The sequence below is a fragment of the Schistocerca nitens genome, chromosome 3, assembly GCF_023898315.1.
Source record: "Schistocerca nitens isolate TAMUIC-IGC-003100 chromosome 3, iqSchNite1.1, whole genome shotgun sequence".
Classification (NCBI taxonomy): Eukaryota; Metazoa; Arthropoda; class Insecta; order Orthoptera; family Acrididae; genus Schistocerca; species Schistocerca nitens.
Genome location: NC_064616.1, coordinates 505903705 through 505922941, shown reverse-complemented (window position 1 = coordinate 505922941; position 19237 = coordinate 505903705). Strand labels below are relative to the sequence as shown.

The window sequence follows — 19237 nt, the reverse complement described above, 5'->3', positions numbered from 1 at the left end:
TTTAGGCCAGAATGTACTGAACTGGATGCTTTTTATTTGAAAGGCCTAGGGCAACCCATTACTGAATTATTATTAAAAAAAAAAAAAACCCAGATGCTTGGGAGAAAAATCTTGCGACCTGAAACTAAGATGGCCAATGTTATCTAAATGATACATAATAAAAAAAATTAAAGATATTTTTTGTGTCCATTAAACATTAGGGAATTACCCAACAAATTTAAAATGTTTCTGAGAATGTCAGGCAACCAGTGCTGGACCCTTGTATCGGCCTTCAGCATACAACTATGGACATTCAATTTATAGAGAGCTAGTTTTAGTCTGTTTGTGCTAACAAGCAGTTTACATTTATTTTCAAATACTGTATTTCCGTGTATTCTAGACTACTTTGAGTACTGTAACTTACGGATGATATGTTCTACGAGGAATGAATTGTTGAGATAGAGCGCCACTTTGATATTGCGTGACCCACCAGTAGCATAAAAGCTGTGATCCATGTCATGTGAGCAGCATTAGACTTCCTTATATTTTTCTTTTATTCCACTCATTGCTGCAGTGCAAGTCGTATACTACTTGTCTAGTTTTTGGGAATTGTCTTGTTGGGGTGCTTTCAAAGTAGTGTATCTCCTAATTTATAGTTAATGTTGATCATGAATATATGGTTTTATTGCAAACTTTTCCTTGATTTGGTATTATATGTTACATTCTGAAAACTTAATTTAGTCTGCTCTTAGGTGAGAAAAAAAAGCTATCACAGACTTTTCCCACATAATCACTATGTTCTTTATATTTCAGTGTTGTGTTTCATTATCATGGTCTTTCTCAGGATACATACACTTTTATCTATATCTGAGTAGATGTGAATATAGGATGCAAACCATCAGGTGCTTTTGTCAGACCTACCATTTTTAGATGAGTGTCCAACTTAAGAAGTTCATACACACTATAGTTAATACATAAACGAGGGAATCAATTGAAAATGAAGGAAATAGAAAAAAGTAAGTAAACTGTTTATTATTTCACATCTGATTACCATAACTGTTAATACATTCATCCCACCGTGAGACAAGTCTGTCAATGCCTTCATGGAAAAAGTTTGCTGCTGCCTATGAACAATGACTGTGCATAGGTGTATGCACCTCTTTCTTGGGGTCCCACATGTTGCCAATGTTTGTTTCGACAACTTTGCAGAAGTTTTGCTGGAAAGCCCTTGCACATCATTTTGGAGTCCTGAAGAATGGCATTTGTGTCTGCCAATTTGCTTCAGACTAATAGGCGCACGCCTAGGTACAGTCATGTTTCTGTAAGCAACTGCAAACATTTTTCCATGAAGGCATTGAGCATCTTGTCTCACAGTGGGATAAATATATCAACAGTTAAGGTGATTACTTTTGAAATAATAAACAGTTTACACACTGAAACTTCCTGGCAGATTAAAACTGTGTGCCCGACCGAGACTCGAACTCAGGACCTTTGCCTTTCGCGGGCAAGTGCTCTACCATCTGAGCTACCGAAGCACAACTCACGCCCGGTCCTCACAGCTTTACTTCTGCCAGTACTTCGTCTCCTACCTTCCAAACTTTACAGAAGCTCGGTTTACATACTGTTTTCCATCTGTCCCATTTTCATTTGACTGCTCCTTATACATATGTAAAAACAGCAAATTCTGATTCATAAACAGGGAATGTTTACCAGAAAATTGAAGATCCATAGCAAGTAATGTTAGTTTAGGATGCTAAAATGATGAAAATGTATATTTTGTGTAAATGTAGCAGCTCTAGAATCAAAGTTTATTGTTCAGGATACAAACAGGGAAAGATGATAGTTTAATGTGACACTGATGATTGGTTCATAAGAGATGGAGCAGGGCACAGGTTTGACTAGGGTGAGGATGGGAAAGGAAATCAGCTGTGTCCTTTTCAAAGCAGTTAATCTATTGTATGCCTGACTTGATTTAGAGAAACAGTGTGAATGGCCTGATGAGCATTTGAAGCGTGCTAATTCTGATTGCAAATAAAGTCTATTGACCACTGAGCCACAACACTCAGGAATGTGAAGGGTTGCAGAGAAAGGGTTGCCTCTTGCAAATTTCAGTGTGTTGAGAAGGCTGTAAGCTTAAAATTAAGGCAAACAGAATTGTATAAGACTTAAGTACAAAAACTTTAATTGAATCATCGTTACAGAAAGAATGTAAGTCAAGGACTTCAACTTTTGAGATAATGAAAGAAAGTTTGTGCTCTATTCCAATAATTAAGTCGTATTTTTAGCCTATTTCCAAGACTTAGTTTAGTGTTCAAGAAGGTTAACAATGCTTGTTTGAAGCTTCACATGTCAAACATGTTTCCAGAATATCTTGTAATCAGACATTGACTTATTCCCTTTCAGCAATGAAGTATCTGCTGTGCCATAAGAATGTATTGAAACATGTGTTCTATGCACATATTATTGAAAAAGACTTTACTAGAACAAGAGCAGGTATACAAATGAAATGCTCTAAATTTCACGCTATTTTGCAATTAATTAATCTTATTTCTGCTATAAAAAGAATGTGCAAGGCACTACAAATGAAGTAGAATCTGTGTTGGTAGTCCTGGCACAGACTGCACATGCTTGAATATTGAGCTTGTGAAGATAAATAATTCTGTAGTAACTGTCAATTAAGTTAATCGTAAACCATGAGGTAGTTAATTAGAGCATTTTTCACCTTATCTGTTGAAGAATTCAGGTTGTTTTCATCACACATATATTTAGTAATGTTGTAACTACTCAGGGAATTAAAGGTTGTAAGTTCTATCTTTCATTTCTTTTCTGAACATGTAAACTCCATAATTGTGCATGTGTGATTTTAGGCTTGATTCTTCTGGTACACAAGTTTTCAATTTTTTTAATGTTACTGAAAGTGCCTTACATTACTATATTAATAGTAGGCACATATATTAGTGTTCCATATAACTTTAGTGACTCTTGTGATCTGTGTTTAAAGAATATTATTGTTATTGTCTAGATAAATTTTGTAAACAGATTGTAAACAACTATTAGTGAGAAGTGTTTGAACTGCCATAGGAAAGTTAGTTCTGGGGTTCTATACAACTGTTGTGGCAGATGGTAACATTGGAGGGAATGTAGTGTCATGGAAATTGGGGAAGTAAATTGGTCTCTTCCATGGTATTGCAAAGTATGTTCAAGGGGTAGGAAAATAGCTGAACAGGAAGGGCAGATTAGAGCCCTTAAGGCTGAACTGGATAGTGCAAGGGAGGAACTGATAAGGTAAGGGAAGAGAAGGGTGAAGACAGGTGGGAAGTGGTAGCAAGGAACAGGGGCCGCAGAAAGAGAACAGTATCTGACAGTTTCTTCATTGGCACAAACAGTATACAGAATGATTATAATTAAAGTTAAACTTTCAAAACACTGTAGAAATTACACCACCGGTCAGAATGACATCATTTGCAATGGAATATTATCGAAGGGGGAAAACATATGGCAGAAGAAAAAAAATACTGTGAAAATTGATCAATAGATGACGCTGTATGTGTTAGAATACGTAAATGAAAACGCCTGTCATGTGCATGACTCATTGAAGCTTTTCCTTCTTTCGCGTCTGCGACGTTCCCCATGACTGTCTCAGAGCAGGCTCGCGCTTTGCTTGTAAAGCTGTATTACAAGAATGATGACTGTGCATATGTTGCTCTGCAGAAGTTCCAGACACTGAAGGTGTTGAAAAAAGGCGTTGGTCAGATGACTGCCGTGGGTCCGGAGAAAATGATTCGGAAATTTGAAAAGATGGGTTCTTTTGGTGTGCAAGCTGGTAGAGGGAGTGGAAGCAGTGGCCACAGCAATGTAGGAGGAGGCGAGTTGTGGTGTGCAAGCATGTAGTGCATGGAGAATTGCCCGAACATTGGACGTACATGTGAACATGGTGCATAAAATCCTACCAAACATCATCCTTTGCTATCCATTTAATTACCCATGTACACGAGTTGCTTCCAGTTGACCTGTCAGCAAGAGACCTTTGCTTTAGAATTTCTTGCTATCATGGAAGTGCACAATGCTTGGTTGTGGAGGATTTTGTGGACAGACAAAGTCCACTTCCATCTGACAGGATATGTCAATACACAGGATTGTAAAATATGGGCATAGGCAAATCCACATGCAAATCAACCAGTACCACTTCAACCTGAAAAGGTCACTGTGTGGTGCAGGTTTATGGCAGCATTTATTGTAGGTTCATATTTTTTCGAAGAGACAGGTGCTTCTGATCCTGTTTCCTGTATCGTTACTGGCAAGCGCTGTGAGTGTCTTTTGTGCAACCATGTCATTTCAGCACCCCAACAGCTTGAATGTGTGGATTTTTATGCAAGATGGTGCACCTCTGCACAATGCAAATCCAGTTAAGCAGCTGCTGAAGCACCATTTCGGAAATGCTAGAATTTCCCTACAGCCTGGCTGTCCTCACCACTTTATCTTAATCCATGTGACTTCTGCCTGTAGAGCTATCTGAAAGATGTTGTGTTCAGTGTTCCAGTTGCAAACTTAGCTGCATTGAAGGCATGCATTGTGCAACACATTCTGAACATGACACCGAAAACACTTTGAAAATGGTGGACAGCATATTGAACATGTTTTGCGCCAGTCATACAGTAATTAATAATCCAATTTGATTTTGATTGATGGTTTTTATGCAGTTTTTGGCCTCAGGACAATTAAAAACCAATTTTTCCCGTCCAATGTAATATGACCTTGACATGGTGGATGGGCTTACGTAACTAACAGTATCATAGATGTACACCTATGCACACTTAATAGTACAGTTTGTTTAATGTCAGATGTACACCTTAGGCATTGTTGTATGATTCGTTTGTCATTCGTAGTCGACCTCTATTAAATTATGATGCTACATTTTGTAACTATTTATTTTTCTTCCGCCATATGTTTCCGCCGTCTTCGATAATATTCCATTTCAACTTGACGTCATTCTGACCAGTGGTGTTATTTCTGTGGTGGTTTGAAAGTTTAACTTTAATTATAATCACCTTCTATTTGCTTTGCTACCTCAGATAACTAAGGAAGAGGCTCAAGTAGATGTGTAAGTGTAGTTCTTACTCTACAGACTTTCACCAGGAGACCGACTGTTTTGAAAAAAAGGGTCATGTTGTGATAGGGAGTGGAGCAGGAAACATGGTTTGGAATCAGAGTTACAATATTGAGTGTGACCTGGTAAAAATAGCATCTGCAACGAACCATACAAATGTTGGCTTGGTTCTTGCTTTTATGCGGTATGATTGGCCCCAGTTTAACATCTCTGTCAGGAGGGTCAGTATGGAGTTAGATCAACTGCTTTGGGCAGCTGTTTTGTCAGGCATGGATTTGATACTATTGGTAAGTGGAGCTTCACAAGGCAAGGCCTTTATTTCAGTAGGAAAGGGAAGGACAAACTGGCCAGGATGATAGCAAAATCTTTAAGGGAGGGCACTGAAACTCGAGAGAGTATCTCTTCTTTAGCCTAAGATCAGCATCAAATGATTCAACATTGAATGAAATTATGCGTAATGAGAAGCTCAGGCAGGCAGGTACTAGAGATGTTAAAATGTCACAAGATTCTCATAAGAGTACAGTGAAAAATGCTGTTAGTATATTGCATCAGAATATCAGGGCATTAAAAAACAGAGTAGGTCAGCTTCTTGTTTGATTCGAAGGTTTAGAAACTGAGGGTGGAATAGATGTACTATGCCTGACTGAACGTCATATAGTCACTGGTATGGAAAAGATAAATGTAGGTGTTTATAAGGTTTCAGCACATGTAAGTAGAGTCACTATTCAGAGAGGAGGAGTTGCCATTTATGTTACAATTTATCATTGTGTGAAAAATTTAGGAACTAAAAAATTTTGTGTAGAGCAACATATAGAAGCATGTGCCTGTGAGCTTAAACTAAATAATGGTACTTTAGTAATTGTAGCTGCGTCTAAGTCCCCATTGGGACATTTTCAGCTCTCTTTGAAAAACATGGATTCTTTGTTGTGCTGTCAGACAGAGGGAAACAAATTATTGTTTGTTGGGATTTCAGTGTAGATTTTCTGAAGAGTCTGATAGAAAGAATGATCATGAAGTATTACTTGGTTCTTTCAATTTGACATCAGTTATTGATTTTCTTACTCGGGTAGTAAAGGAAAGCAGCATGCTGATAGACAGTGTTTTTATATTCCAAGAGAAATTTAATCAAATAAATTTTTCCTGTTAAGAACAGTTTTTCTGATCATGATGCACAGCTCGTTACAGTATATGACGTAGCTTCATACAGTAATGCAAGACAGTCCTCCAGAGTAAAGCATTCAATTAACGATTTAACAGTTGCAAATTTTATGGAAAGCTTGTGACAGTTAGACTGGAATGAGGTGTACAGGGAACATGACGCTAATTAAAAACTTAACCTATTTCATGATAGCTTTGTGAGTATATTTGAAAACAGTGTCTCAAAGAAAACAGTGAAACATAATTGTAGGAAACCATCTAGAAAGCCATGGCTTATGAAAAGGATAAAAATATCTTCTAACCCAAAAAGGAAATGTATCTCATAGCTAGGAGGAGTAATGATCCATAAACAGTCAAACTTATAGAAACTACTGCACTTAATTGAGAAAAGTTATTAAAAAGTCCAGAAGGATGTGCATTATGTCCAAGATTAGCACCTCAGATATTAAAATTAAAACGATTTGGAATACTGTTAAAAGGGAAACAGTACAACGGAGAGCACAAGAAGACTGTATTTCTATCAAACTCAATGAAACATTTGTCAACAAAAAGTCAGAAGTATAAAATATTTTTAATAATTATTTCTTAAGTGTTGTAGAAAAAATAGGATCCAGTTGTTCATTAGAAAATGCAAGACTTATATGGAAGAAGCAATATTTATGCAATTTGATAAAATTGAAATTCAACCCACATCTACTGAAATTAGGAAAATAATAAATTCACTCAAAAGTAAACTGTCACATGGAATTGGTGCAATTTCCAACAAGTTCTAAAAGCTTGTCACCAACAGATAAGTAGGATTCTCGGCCACATATGTAGTTGCTCACTGAAACAGGGCTTTTTAAAACACATTGATTATCTGCTGAAATGTTTGAGTTCAGCATCAGCTGAAATGTTTGAATTCAGCTACTTATGCTATCAGCAATATTACAAATTTTGGTGCTAAACATATCAGTAAATTAGTCTACTGTGTCTGTTGTGATTCACTACTTTCATATGGCATCACATTGTGGGGTAATTCATCATTAAGAGAAAAAGTATTCATTGCAGAAAAGCATGTAATCAGAATAATAGCTGGAACCCACCCAAGATCACCTTGCAGGCATTTATTTAACAAACAAGGGATATTCACAGTACCTTCACAATACATATATTCACTTATGAAATTCGTTATTAATAACCGATCCCAATTCAAAAATAATAACAAGGTGCATAGCTACAACACTACAAGAAATGGTGATCTTCACTGCACTGGGTTAGAATTGACTTTGTCACGTAAAGTGTGAATTACACTGCCTCGGACATCTTTGGTCATTTACCATATAGCATTAAAAGTCTGACAGGTAGCCAACTAGCTAATTTAAAACAAATTTTAAGAATTTCAAAATGACAAGTTTTTCTACTCAGTAGGTGAAATTTTAGATATGAAATAGTAAAAAAAAAAAAAAAAAAAGGTTATATCATGTAAAAAACCTTATGTTAAACTGACAGTTAACATTATTATGAAATATTGTTTTCATGATCTATGGAACAAGTATTAATGTAGTGTAATCCCAGTAAAATAAAAAAAAAATGTATACAATAGAATAAAGAAGAATATAACATAAAGTATTTTTGTAAACTAGTAGACAGTCAAATCCAACTTAACCGAAAGTACTATAAGATGAAATAACTTAACATTAAACAAGCAAGGCTGGTTGAGCAACCATTACTACACCTTAATAAAGAGATGTTCCAGTCTTACAGTAAATATTTCAAAATGAACCTCCAAAGCTAAAGATAGAACATGTGATACATACAGCATCATCTTCTCAAACCTAATCCTCAGCACATTCTTTGTCACAATATGCTCCACTTACCAATAGTATCAACAGCAACCAAATCCATGCCTGACAAAACAGCTGCCCAAAGCAGTTGATCTAACTCCATACTGACCCTCCTGACAGAGATGTTCAACTGGGGCCAATCATACAGTATACATCTTCATAGAATTAACTGTGTTCTTTAGGAATGTATTGTGTCACTTTTTGCAAGTCTTGGACTACTCTTGTATTATGGGACTTTCCTCATTGTATGCTTTGTGTGTGGCAATGTTACACATCCAGTGCCAGGTTAAAATATGTGCCGAGTAACGTCATTGCCAGTGTAGACACTAAAACTAGTTAAGAAAATTATTAGGAGGGACTTTGCTTACAGCAAATTTATTGTTTATGCGTGCTTGGTTGATTAAGATGACGTGTTATGTTTGGACATACATCCAGTCTGAACTTGGCATTTCAGTACATCAAAGTCACTGTCAGATGAAGGTAATGAATGAACTCACTGTGAGAAATAGTGAATGATCTTACGAAACATTCCCAACTGAGTAAGTGCATCCAAAAGTCGAATAACTATATAACTTCTATTTTGACCCCTGTAGTTGCGTGAAAAAATACTGTTCTTTCACTCATTCTGAATATAATGAAGCAGACCTTAACTCATATGGAAATTTACGGCAAAGTCCCTTCATGATATGAATGAAAATGTGCCTTTTTATCTTTAAGACTATGAATGCTAAATATGTTTGCCCACAGGTACATATAAAATTTTTTCAGCACTTGCACATTTGGTAAAGAAATTTTCTGCATAAAATTGAACCATACTGCAAGTAAAGCATCTTGTTCTTTACATTTTTCCTGCATTTCTTTCATTTTAGAATAAAATTTCTTACTGAGATGTGTAAGTTCACCAACAGCTGCTCCCTTGGCAGATTTGTGTAAATCTGAACTTTTTATTTCAACTTCTAGCTCCTCACACTTACTGCAAACATCCACTTGTGGCCAGGCAAAGTGCAGTGAAAAATTTCAGGAAAGTACTTTGATTTTATCCATACTGGATGAGAGGTCGTGGTTGTGAATGTCAATGTTAAAAAATATATCGGCTCAACCACTTGTTTATAGTGTAAAACACTAAAATTAACGCGTTTCGGAAGTCAAGCTTCCATCATCAGAATAATAAAAAGTAAAAGAACCTGTTAAAACTCGCTAAAATGGAACACGCACCAGGCACAATAAAATTAATAATAAAATTAAAACATCATGGCTACTTCCCTTGTTGCAGCCGTGTCTTCCAAGGTGCATCTCCACATAGTCATCAAAATATAAAAACTCTAAAGTGTTGTCGCCTATGGTGTTCAACGTCTAACCACGTGGCTCTCTCCTCTATCGCCGTAAACCGCCCATGCGTCTTCGTTGATACCACACACCACGTAGCCAAACACGACATTGAAATGCGAGTGAGCTCGGGCGCAAGTAAACAAGGAAGTCACAGAGGTGTCTATACAAACAGATAACGTATACATGTTCCAAGGACCTCATGAAATGATGGTATCCTGCCAATTGCTAAAAATGTAGTTACTAAAAGAAACCAGTGAAATGTTTGAAAAAGTTATTTGTATCACCAGTTAGCTGTTCATTCAGCGTGTTCTGATTATCCACGCTATGTATCATAATTTCCAGCTGTTCTAGTAGATCCAGCTTTTTGCCTTTGTCCTGTCTATGTAAAATAACGAGATCCTGATCTATTCCCAACATGGAGTGTCCCTTTTCCCTAATATGCATGGCTACAGCTGACTTTTCGAAATTATTAAGCCGAAAAGCATTGCTATGTTCTTTGTAACGTACTTTAAAGGACCTACCAGTTTGGCCTACATAGCTTGTCTTGCACGTGTTGCACTGAATTTTATAGACTCCAGCCTTCTCATATTTATCGCTTTCCTGCTGTAAATTATTTCTTAGTTTAAACCGCAGCATATTATTGGTCTGAAAAGTGGTATCAACTTTAAAAGGTTTGAAAATGTTAGCCACTTTTTGCGAAATATCACCAAAGTATGGTATTGTGACTCTCGTAATATTATTTGCAGTATTCTTCCTTGCATTCGCGTGCTGTTTCTGTCGTATTAATTTATTGACAACATTTTGGTGATATCTGTTAGCTCTGGCTAGTTGTTTCACGATGTTCAGCTCAGTCATTCTGTCTTCTTCATTCATAGGGACTCTAAAGGCTCTGTCTATCAAAGATCTAAAAGCAGAGAGTTTCTTGCTATTAGGATGGCAGGAATTATTTTGTATCAACACGTCAGTTGTGGTTGGTTTCCTAAATATTTTAAAAACATTCCTGTATTTTGTTTCCTAATACTTAGGTCGAGAAATTGCAGTTCACCATTTTTCTCTTCTTTCACAGTGAATTCAATTGTACCGTGTAACTCGTTAAATTTATTTACTATTTCTGCAACTTCTTTTTCTTGTCCACCAGTAAGAAGCAGCATATTATCTACATAGCGTTTGTAATATACAACTTTATCCACGGGATGTTGCGGGTTAACGAGGAGTCTTTTTTCCAAATGATTTATAAAGATGTCTGCTATGGTTCCAGATATACTGGAACCCATAGCCAGTCCATCTTTTTGCATATAAAATTTATTGTTAAAAGAAAAATAATTATATTTCAGAACGAATTCTAACAGTTCGATGAATTCGACTATTTCTTGCTGAGACAGTGTTTTGTACTTAAGCAAATTTTCTTTGATGACCTTAATGGCCTCATTTACTGGCACATTTGCATAAAGGTTTTTAATGTTTAGAGATACTAGGCGGGCCGTGTCAGCGATAGGCTTATCCTTAATTTCATTTATGAGAGCTGAATTATTAGTGATTGAAAACCTATCCTCAAACACGAAAGATTCTTTTAAAATTTTATCGAGCATTTTAGTAATTTTGCATAAAGGACTGTTTCTAGAATTCACAATTACTCTAGCAGGACAATTTTCCTTATGTACCTTAAACTGGGATCTAAGTCGTGGAGCTTTCGGATTCATGACGGAGCAGCATATTTTTTCTTTTTCTGTGAAGAGGAAGAAAGTCCTCTTCAATAGCTTTTTTAACTCAGCTTGTACCTTTTTTGTTAAATCCATGCTGATTTCTGTAATATCGTTTTCCGAAAAGAGCTGCAATGTTTTATTAATGTACTGCTCTTCACTAACAATAACAATATTGTTGCAATTTTCAGTATTTAAATGAAACAGCATATTATTGAACACACACGACATTACAGCTGAAACATACAAACAAAAATACCATAAATGCCACTATGTAGCATATAACACACACTTAAAATAATACACTGGTGGCTCTTGTTGTTTACTATATCTAATTACTGATTGGATGCAACAGAATGACCGAAAGTAAAGGGGATGGGAATGTTATGATCTGTTGATAATGTAAAACAAATATTGGTTTGTAATTATGGCAATAAGATATCTTCCTATTCATTGTGTGCCTACTCTCATAGTGTATGATATTCTGTGAGAACCTCTCTCTTACATAGAAAGATTTGTTGCCCCCCCCCCCCCTCTCCAAAAGCATAAGCATGTGTTAATGACCTCAAATATAGAGGTGGATAACATGAATATATGTACCATATAATTTTATTGAAGTACCCTGAAACTATTTATTTTTAAGTCTTGGCTGTAATAAAAATACGAGTTTGAAATCAACATTTCTGTCATTTTTGCGCTAAAAAATAAGTACATAGTTTAAAGTGTACTTTACTGTAATTTTTGTGCTTGAATAATTTTAAAAAAATATAGAAGTAACAGTACTGTGATTTAGGACTAAATACATGCGAAAAATTGAAATTGCACAACTTAGTTCAATGGTTACTCACTAACTCACGTTTCAGAAGGACATGCTTAACACTTGGGATCAACTTGTCCTAAGCACAAGATTTTCTTTCTTCTGAACGAGGGCAAATGATGCAACCACCTTGATGTTTTCAATGTTTGTCTTCTAGTTTTCATACTGGAGCATTTACTGACTTAAGTTTTCTGGGAAGATGGTAGCTCATGTCGGCGTGTTCCTGGTGATGTTCTTTCATGAGATTAGTTGCAAGAATGTTGAAATATTAGTTCCTGTAATGCTTGCAGATCTTATCAGGGTGTTAATTCCAGCAATATTTAGAAGAGCATAGAATACGCAACATAGTAGGTAGAACACAATTGCTCTGCTGTATCTGCACTATCTTGTGTCAAGTGTGGTCATCATTTCTGGTCTTCTTGGCTGTCCTGATGTTTATGAATTTTATCATCATTATCCATTGCCAAAATGAGCTATGTAACCATTCCTCATTTGATTATTAATTTTTAAAAGCAGGAACATACTGGTATAGGTCCATTCTTGATATGAATTAGGATGCTTTTGTACTTCACTATTGTTCCTAGGAATGTTAGATTATGGTTCTTTGAACCACACATGGGTGATATTGTCCTCTCTCCAGTATAGCAGTGGCGGCATTACTGAGTTGGTTCAGCCACTCTGGTTACTTCTCAGCTTATATTTTCACATTTTGTGTGTAGAAAATTTTGAAATCTCAAAGATCAAAAATTTTAATCCTGTGCGTCCTGGGTTGGGTTTGGTTGTTTGGGGAAGGAGACCAGACAGCGAGGTCATCAGTCTCATTGGGTTAGGGAAGGATGGGGAAGGAAGTCGGCCATGCCCTTTGAAAGGAACCATCCCAGCATTTGCCTGGAGCGATTTAGGGAAATCACGGAAAACCTAAATCAGGATGGTCAGAGGCGGGATTGTACGTCCTAGTCTGCTTTCTATATACTATCAAAAGGCACAATATTCTCTAAATTTTTCAAGGTTTCCAACAATATTTGCCATTTCTCCAGCTGAATAATGAGGATTGTATTTGGTAACATTATGATCAAAAAGATGTCAGATTGGTGCCAATTTATGAATTTTAGATCTTTATGTTCTGTTCTGTTCATCATTGAACTGAAGATACTGAAGGAGAAATCTGAAGCAGTGTAATGTCATCATACATGTAAACATATCCATTACAGTCCATTAGCCAGTAAATAATCTTGCTTTAGTGCATTTGATTTATTTGTACTAGCCAATTATATCAATCTGCTACAAGCTTTTATTTCAGCCAGACTTTTCCTTTTTGATTAATATTTATCATGCTCACTGGGGATACTGTGTCACTGTATTTGTTAGTGTTTGTGACCACAATCCCCAATATATCATCGGTACAAAACACACACAAATAATGCTTTTTAAAGTATTTTGTGTTTTCTTGACTCATTTCTGTTAAGACAGTTGTATTCTTATAGTATTATAGGCGACTGTTCTTTTATTTCTAGGTGGTACTTCTGTACTCCATTTAGTACTGTCACGTTTTTTTGTCAAACAGTCTGAAATTTCATTTTCTTCTGCAGAGTTTGTACTCATTTCACTGAATACTCATTTCACCTTCAGTACCACCTTCATATTCCATGTCATTGTGCTTGTTATCACTCTGATGTTTGACAACAAATCATTTTCATTCCCACCAACATTGGCATCCTATTTGTCCTCACATTCCATAAGTCTCACATGGCTCAACACATTGGTAGGAGACACAAATTTACAACTAAATACACAAGCTTGTCTTACCCTGAAGAATTACTTTACTGGCCTCATGGTGTGTGGGGCAGTAGAAGAACTTCAGGTTCTCCATGGTTAACCATCCAGCCTCACTGGTGGTCCATTGTTGTAATTTAGGTTGCAAAATGAAAACATACACACAAGGAAAAAATGAAATGACACCAAATAGCTGCCCTGTACAACTTAATATATTTCAAGGCGTGTATGACACCCCACCAGACTAATGCAGATTTTATTGTTGATAATAAAGAAGCAGACCCCTTGCAAACATTCATCAAATTTAGACAATAAATTGGCACACTTGTATGCAGGTCTACAGAAATCATAGAAATGTGATTTGATGGAATGGAGTGATTACAACCTGTGATGACATATGCTATGTCTGTTCCATTTCAGTCACCCCTTGACTTGGCTGCAAAGACTCCCTGTTTTTGATTATACATAATTTAATATCTCCACGATCTCTGTATTTGGTGCTGTGTGGTTCCATTAATGGTTAGAATAATATGGCTTGTATGTAGGGCCCCCTGCACCTTTTTCTCATTCTGTGTGCAGATAACATTTTATCATATTTGTGTTCATTCACCAGAGGAAACCAAACCATTTAAAGGACGCCGGGGACTTATAAATGGTGGAAAAATCAAATTTTTTAAATGAATTTATTAAATTCTATAGTCTTTCCTGATTACATTGATATATACATTATAGGGTTTCAAATAAAAAATGACCTATATCTACCAAAATTTATAGTTACAGTCATGTATGCCGCCACACCTGCTTTATTTCTGTTACAGAAACCAGTATTATTTTGACCTGCCAGGTTAGCTGAGAGCACTTATGCACTGCTTCCTGGAATCGGGTAGGCGCACCAGCCCCAGATCGAATCCACCCGTCGTATTAACGACGACGGCTGATGTGCTGGCCAGACTGGATGTGGTTTTTAGGCGGTTTTCCACATCCCCCTACATGAATACTGGCCTGAACCCCATGTTCCGCATCAGTTACACGGCTTGCGGACATCTGAACACTTTCGCACTATTCCATGGATTACACTAGTCACAAACACTTGGGGTACACTAATTCTGTCCCGGGGGGTACGGGGTGGTGGCAGGAAGGGCATCCGGCCACCCCTTCAACTAAAATTGGCAAATCCGATTAACCATGCCACCCTGTGTAGCTGCGGGAAAAGGCACAATCGGAAGAAGAAGAAGAAGAAGAAGAAGAAGAAACATAGTATTATTTTGAAAAGAACTGTGAACTTTCTGTTTCCAGTGATTATTCGTATGATACATTGTATATGTTGGTAACAGTGCATGTTTCTAATGTCTGTAAATCATTATCTTTGCTTATTTACTTTTGTTTCGCTGAAGCAGTTTGTTCATGTGTTACTGAATGTTTGTTGCCCAAGTGCTACATATATTTGTGGAAGTACATATCCTTTAGTGTGCAATAAATACAAACTATACCACGCATCAAGAAATTCAATTAAAGGGAATTCCGTGTTAACCAGTTCACAAACTAAGCAAGCCACACTGTTGAAAGTAACCAATGTATCAGTTCTTCAGGGAAGAAACTCCGCCATGGCACGCTTCCTGGTGATTCAAAATTTTTGTGTTAACAGTGACGCTGTTTGTAGTGGATTTGTTGTTGTTGATGCGGGCATCTTATCTTCTTTGATAAAGGAAGTGGCGAAATGTAAACAGTGTGATTGTGCAGGCTGTCTGGAAATAACTGAACAACAAAGTAGCAGGAAGGATTTAGCATCAAAATTAGTTGTTCTGTGTAGATCTTGCAATAAATGACTTTGAACGTTGTGCATTATTCATATGATGTGAATTTGAAGTTAGTGTATTCAATGCGTGCAGTAGGAAAAGAAAAAAAAGGCTGCTTAAATGTTTTGTGGTTTAATGGACCTTCCTCCTCCTCCCAGTAGGTACAGCAAGTTCATAAAAATACTTTTAGGTGCCTTGACAGTTTTGTCTAAAGCATTTATGAAATGTGCAGTAGAAGAAACTGTAAATATTAGTGGAACCAGGAAGATTGCTGTTGCACTTGATGGGCTATGGCAACTTCGAGAATATTGTTCTTTGAATGGTATTGTAAGTGCTACTTCTCTGGAGGATGAAAAGTTGTTGATGTTGAGTGCTTATTTAAGGACTGCCACACCTGCCATGGTAACACTGAAGGACATATTGAAAATCAGTGTTCTAAGAATTATGATGGTTACAGTGGAGGTATGGAGTGTGATAGAGCTCTGCAAATAGTTCAGAGGTCAGTGCCCGTTTATAACGTTAGATATACGAAGTACCTAGGCGATGGGGACGCTAAAGCTTTCAATAAAATTAATGAGTTCAATGTTTATGGTGATACCTTGGTAACAAAACTGGAGTGTTGTGGACATGTGCAAAAGAGGATGGGAGCTAGATAGAGGAAGCTATGAAGAGAAATGAAAGGAAAGTTGCTATCTGATGGAAAATCTATGTCTGGCCAAGGCAGATTGACAGAAACTGAAATAGACCAGAGTTATTATGGACTAGCCATTAGATGAACTGCATCTCTGAATGGAATTACAGCAATGAGAAAAGCTTTATGGGCCACAGATGACCACCCTGTTCACAGACTTTGCCCTAAAGGAGCAGATATTTGGTGTGGTTACCAAAAAGCAAAAGAAAGTGGTCAAATATACCATCATAAGCATTCTCTTCCTGCACCTGTCATGAATGAAATAAAACCAATTTTTAGAGACCTGAGTAACCCTGTTTTGCTTAGTAAATGTCTTCATGGGGGCACTCAGAATACAAATGAGAGTTTCAACCATTCCATATGGGAAAGACTACCCAAGGATGTTTTTGTAGGACTAAATACATTAAAAGTTGGTGTGCTAGATGCAGTGATATGTTTCAATGATGGAGTGATAGGAAAGTTTGGAAGTCCTGAGAAATTTAGACATAAAATGTGGCTCTAATACGGAAGATCAATTGCTTGTGTGTGACAGACAACGGGTCCATGAAGCTGAAAGATTCGCTTGTCAAGTTACCAAAAAAGCAAGAAGTGCTAAAAGGAATGCCAAGAGGAAGCTTGAAAATGAAGAAATGCTGCAGGATGAAGACTATGCTTCAGAAATGTTCTGAGGCACAGTTTAATTGGACTCATATGTTCATTCACAATTTCCCTCTAGTTGTATTTTTCAGAATTCAGGTACAAATATTTCCCAAAGTTTATAAAGCATTGATCTAATTTTTTTTCTTAACTTGCAATAGTCCTTACTTATGTAGTAGACCTAAACTTTATTGCAGAATCAACTAAATTGTAGAAAAAATAACATTTTTACTAATTTTATAAAAATTAAAATGTAAGATGTGATATTCTTTTATCCTTGTAATATACATAATAGGTGGTCTAGTACCTCAGCCATCATGTCACGCATATCTGGTAAAAATTTGGTCTCCTTCAAATGTATAATATTGGATTAAATGGTACCGCCATTTAAGGAAGCACTTTGGAAAAAAAAAAAAATGCATCAATTTCTTTGTAATTTACTTAATAACCCTAAGCAGTTTCTAAAATATTCAAAATACTTGTAATTTGTTTAGAAAGTGTGCTGCATTACCTGATATCAACAAATAATCTGTGAAACACATACATTATAAATGTTGCCTGAAAGAAATAGGTGTTGATTTTTACATAATATTGAGCCTGAAAAGTACCCTGTATCCTTAACAGAGGACATTGATGTACTTGAAAATATAGTACAACTCAAGTCTATTATCACTGCATTGGCCTTTCCTTCTGTCCTAACATGAACCTAGTTTCAGTACTGTAGAAAGTACTCAAGCTAGAGGTCTTTGAAGGAGTCAATGAAAGCATATGTTCATTGAGGTATCTTTTTATTAGCTTTCTGCTTGGAATCGAAAAGGTTGTGTCCAATGTGAAGTAATTACTGCTATGTTTCCAGTATGATTACAGATACATACACAAGTATTTGTCACCGTGTCCCTCTTTGTAGAATGTCATATTGGTAACCATGAACACCAGGCATGATTAAAAAGTAACAGGAATTTTTTAACTTTGAGGGCTTTTTACACATTTGATTTTCAAAAGTTTTTTTATCTTGTTGGTACACATGTTCCTGATTTATGTTTGCATTTTCAGCTGTTTCGAATAATTGGTTTATTGTTGACACTTGCAAAGATTATACATTTTTTGAGTACTTGACAAATTTTTACTTTCAAAAAATAATAGAATAATGGAATAAAGTGCAGCACCACATTTGAAAAGTTGACTGTGGCCTTTGGTGAATCTATTATTCAGTAAGAAAGGAGTTTATGAGTAATATAAATATTTCAAAGAGGGTCGAGAAGACATTGAATACAATGACCACCTGGGACACCCAAGCACATCTATTAGTGACAACAGTGTGGAAGATGTAAAGATAATTGTTCTGAAAATTTGCCTAACCACCACGAGAGAGGTTGCTGTTGATGTTGACATATCCTTTATCTTATGCCAAGCAATTTTTTTGGATTTTTGGGAATGAAACATTCGGCAGCAAAGTTTGTTCTGAAACTGTTGAATTTTTGTCGAAAAAGGTTGTTGCATAGACATCACTCAGGAATTGCTGAGTGAAGTCGACAATGATCTAGAACTTCTAAAGGAGGTTAGAATAGGTGATGAAATGTGGGAATACGGGTATGATGTCGCAACAAGGGCCAAGTCGGCCCAGTGGAAACTGCCTGAAAAGCCAAGACCAAAAAAAAAAAATTCGACAAGATCGATCACATGTGAAGGTTCTACTCTACAATTGGATAGTGCATCATGAGTTCCAGCCATATGGTTGTACAGTCAATAAGGAATACTACCCAAAAGTTACGCACCATTTGTATGAAGAAATCCAAAGAAAATGACCAGAATTGTGGCAAAACCACTTGTGGAAATAGCATAATGATATGCTGCAGTCACACCTCAATGCTTGTTAGTGATTTTTTGTGGCAAAAAAAAAACTAAAAAAAAACTTATGTTGCTTCAGCCACCATATTAGCCAGACATGGCCCCCTGTGACTTCTTTCTATTCCCGAGGCTGAAGAGAACCATGGAAGGACACCGTTTTGCCACCATTGATGAGATAAAAACAGAATTGCTGAAGGAGCTGAACACCACAATAAAAAGAGCTGCAGAAGTGCTTTCAAGATTGGAAAAAGTGTTGGCATAAGTGTATTATATCTGAGGGGGGATTACTTTGAAGAGGACTCAGTTGAAGTTGTTGAATACATAAAGTGTCTTCAAGAACTACAAAAATTCCCTTTACTTTTTGATCGCACCTGGTATATAGAGCTCCCCAAAGGTTCAGTTGTATTCTTTTGTGTTTCATTGATAATTTCTTGGCATGTATAGGAATTTCGTTCCTACTATAGTTGAGTTGGGAAAGGAAAGGCGGAGCAGTGTTTAATAACTTTGATTTCAGTGGGACATTAGAGGTGGTATAGATGGTTAGGAGAAGAGCATGGAACTCAATTTGAAAATGAAA

The 19237-nt window shown here is 36.5% G+C and overlaps 1 protein-coding gene across 3 annotated transcripts in view; it reads left to right on the top strand.

The window, feature by feature from the left end:
• Window positions 1-19237, top strand: part of LOC126248430 (uncharacterized) — a 195638-nt gene that overhangs the window by 33031 nt on the left and 143370 nt on the right. The window lies entirely within an intron of this gene.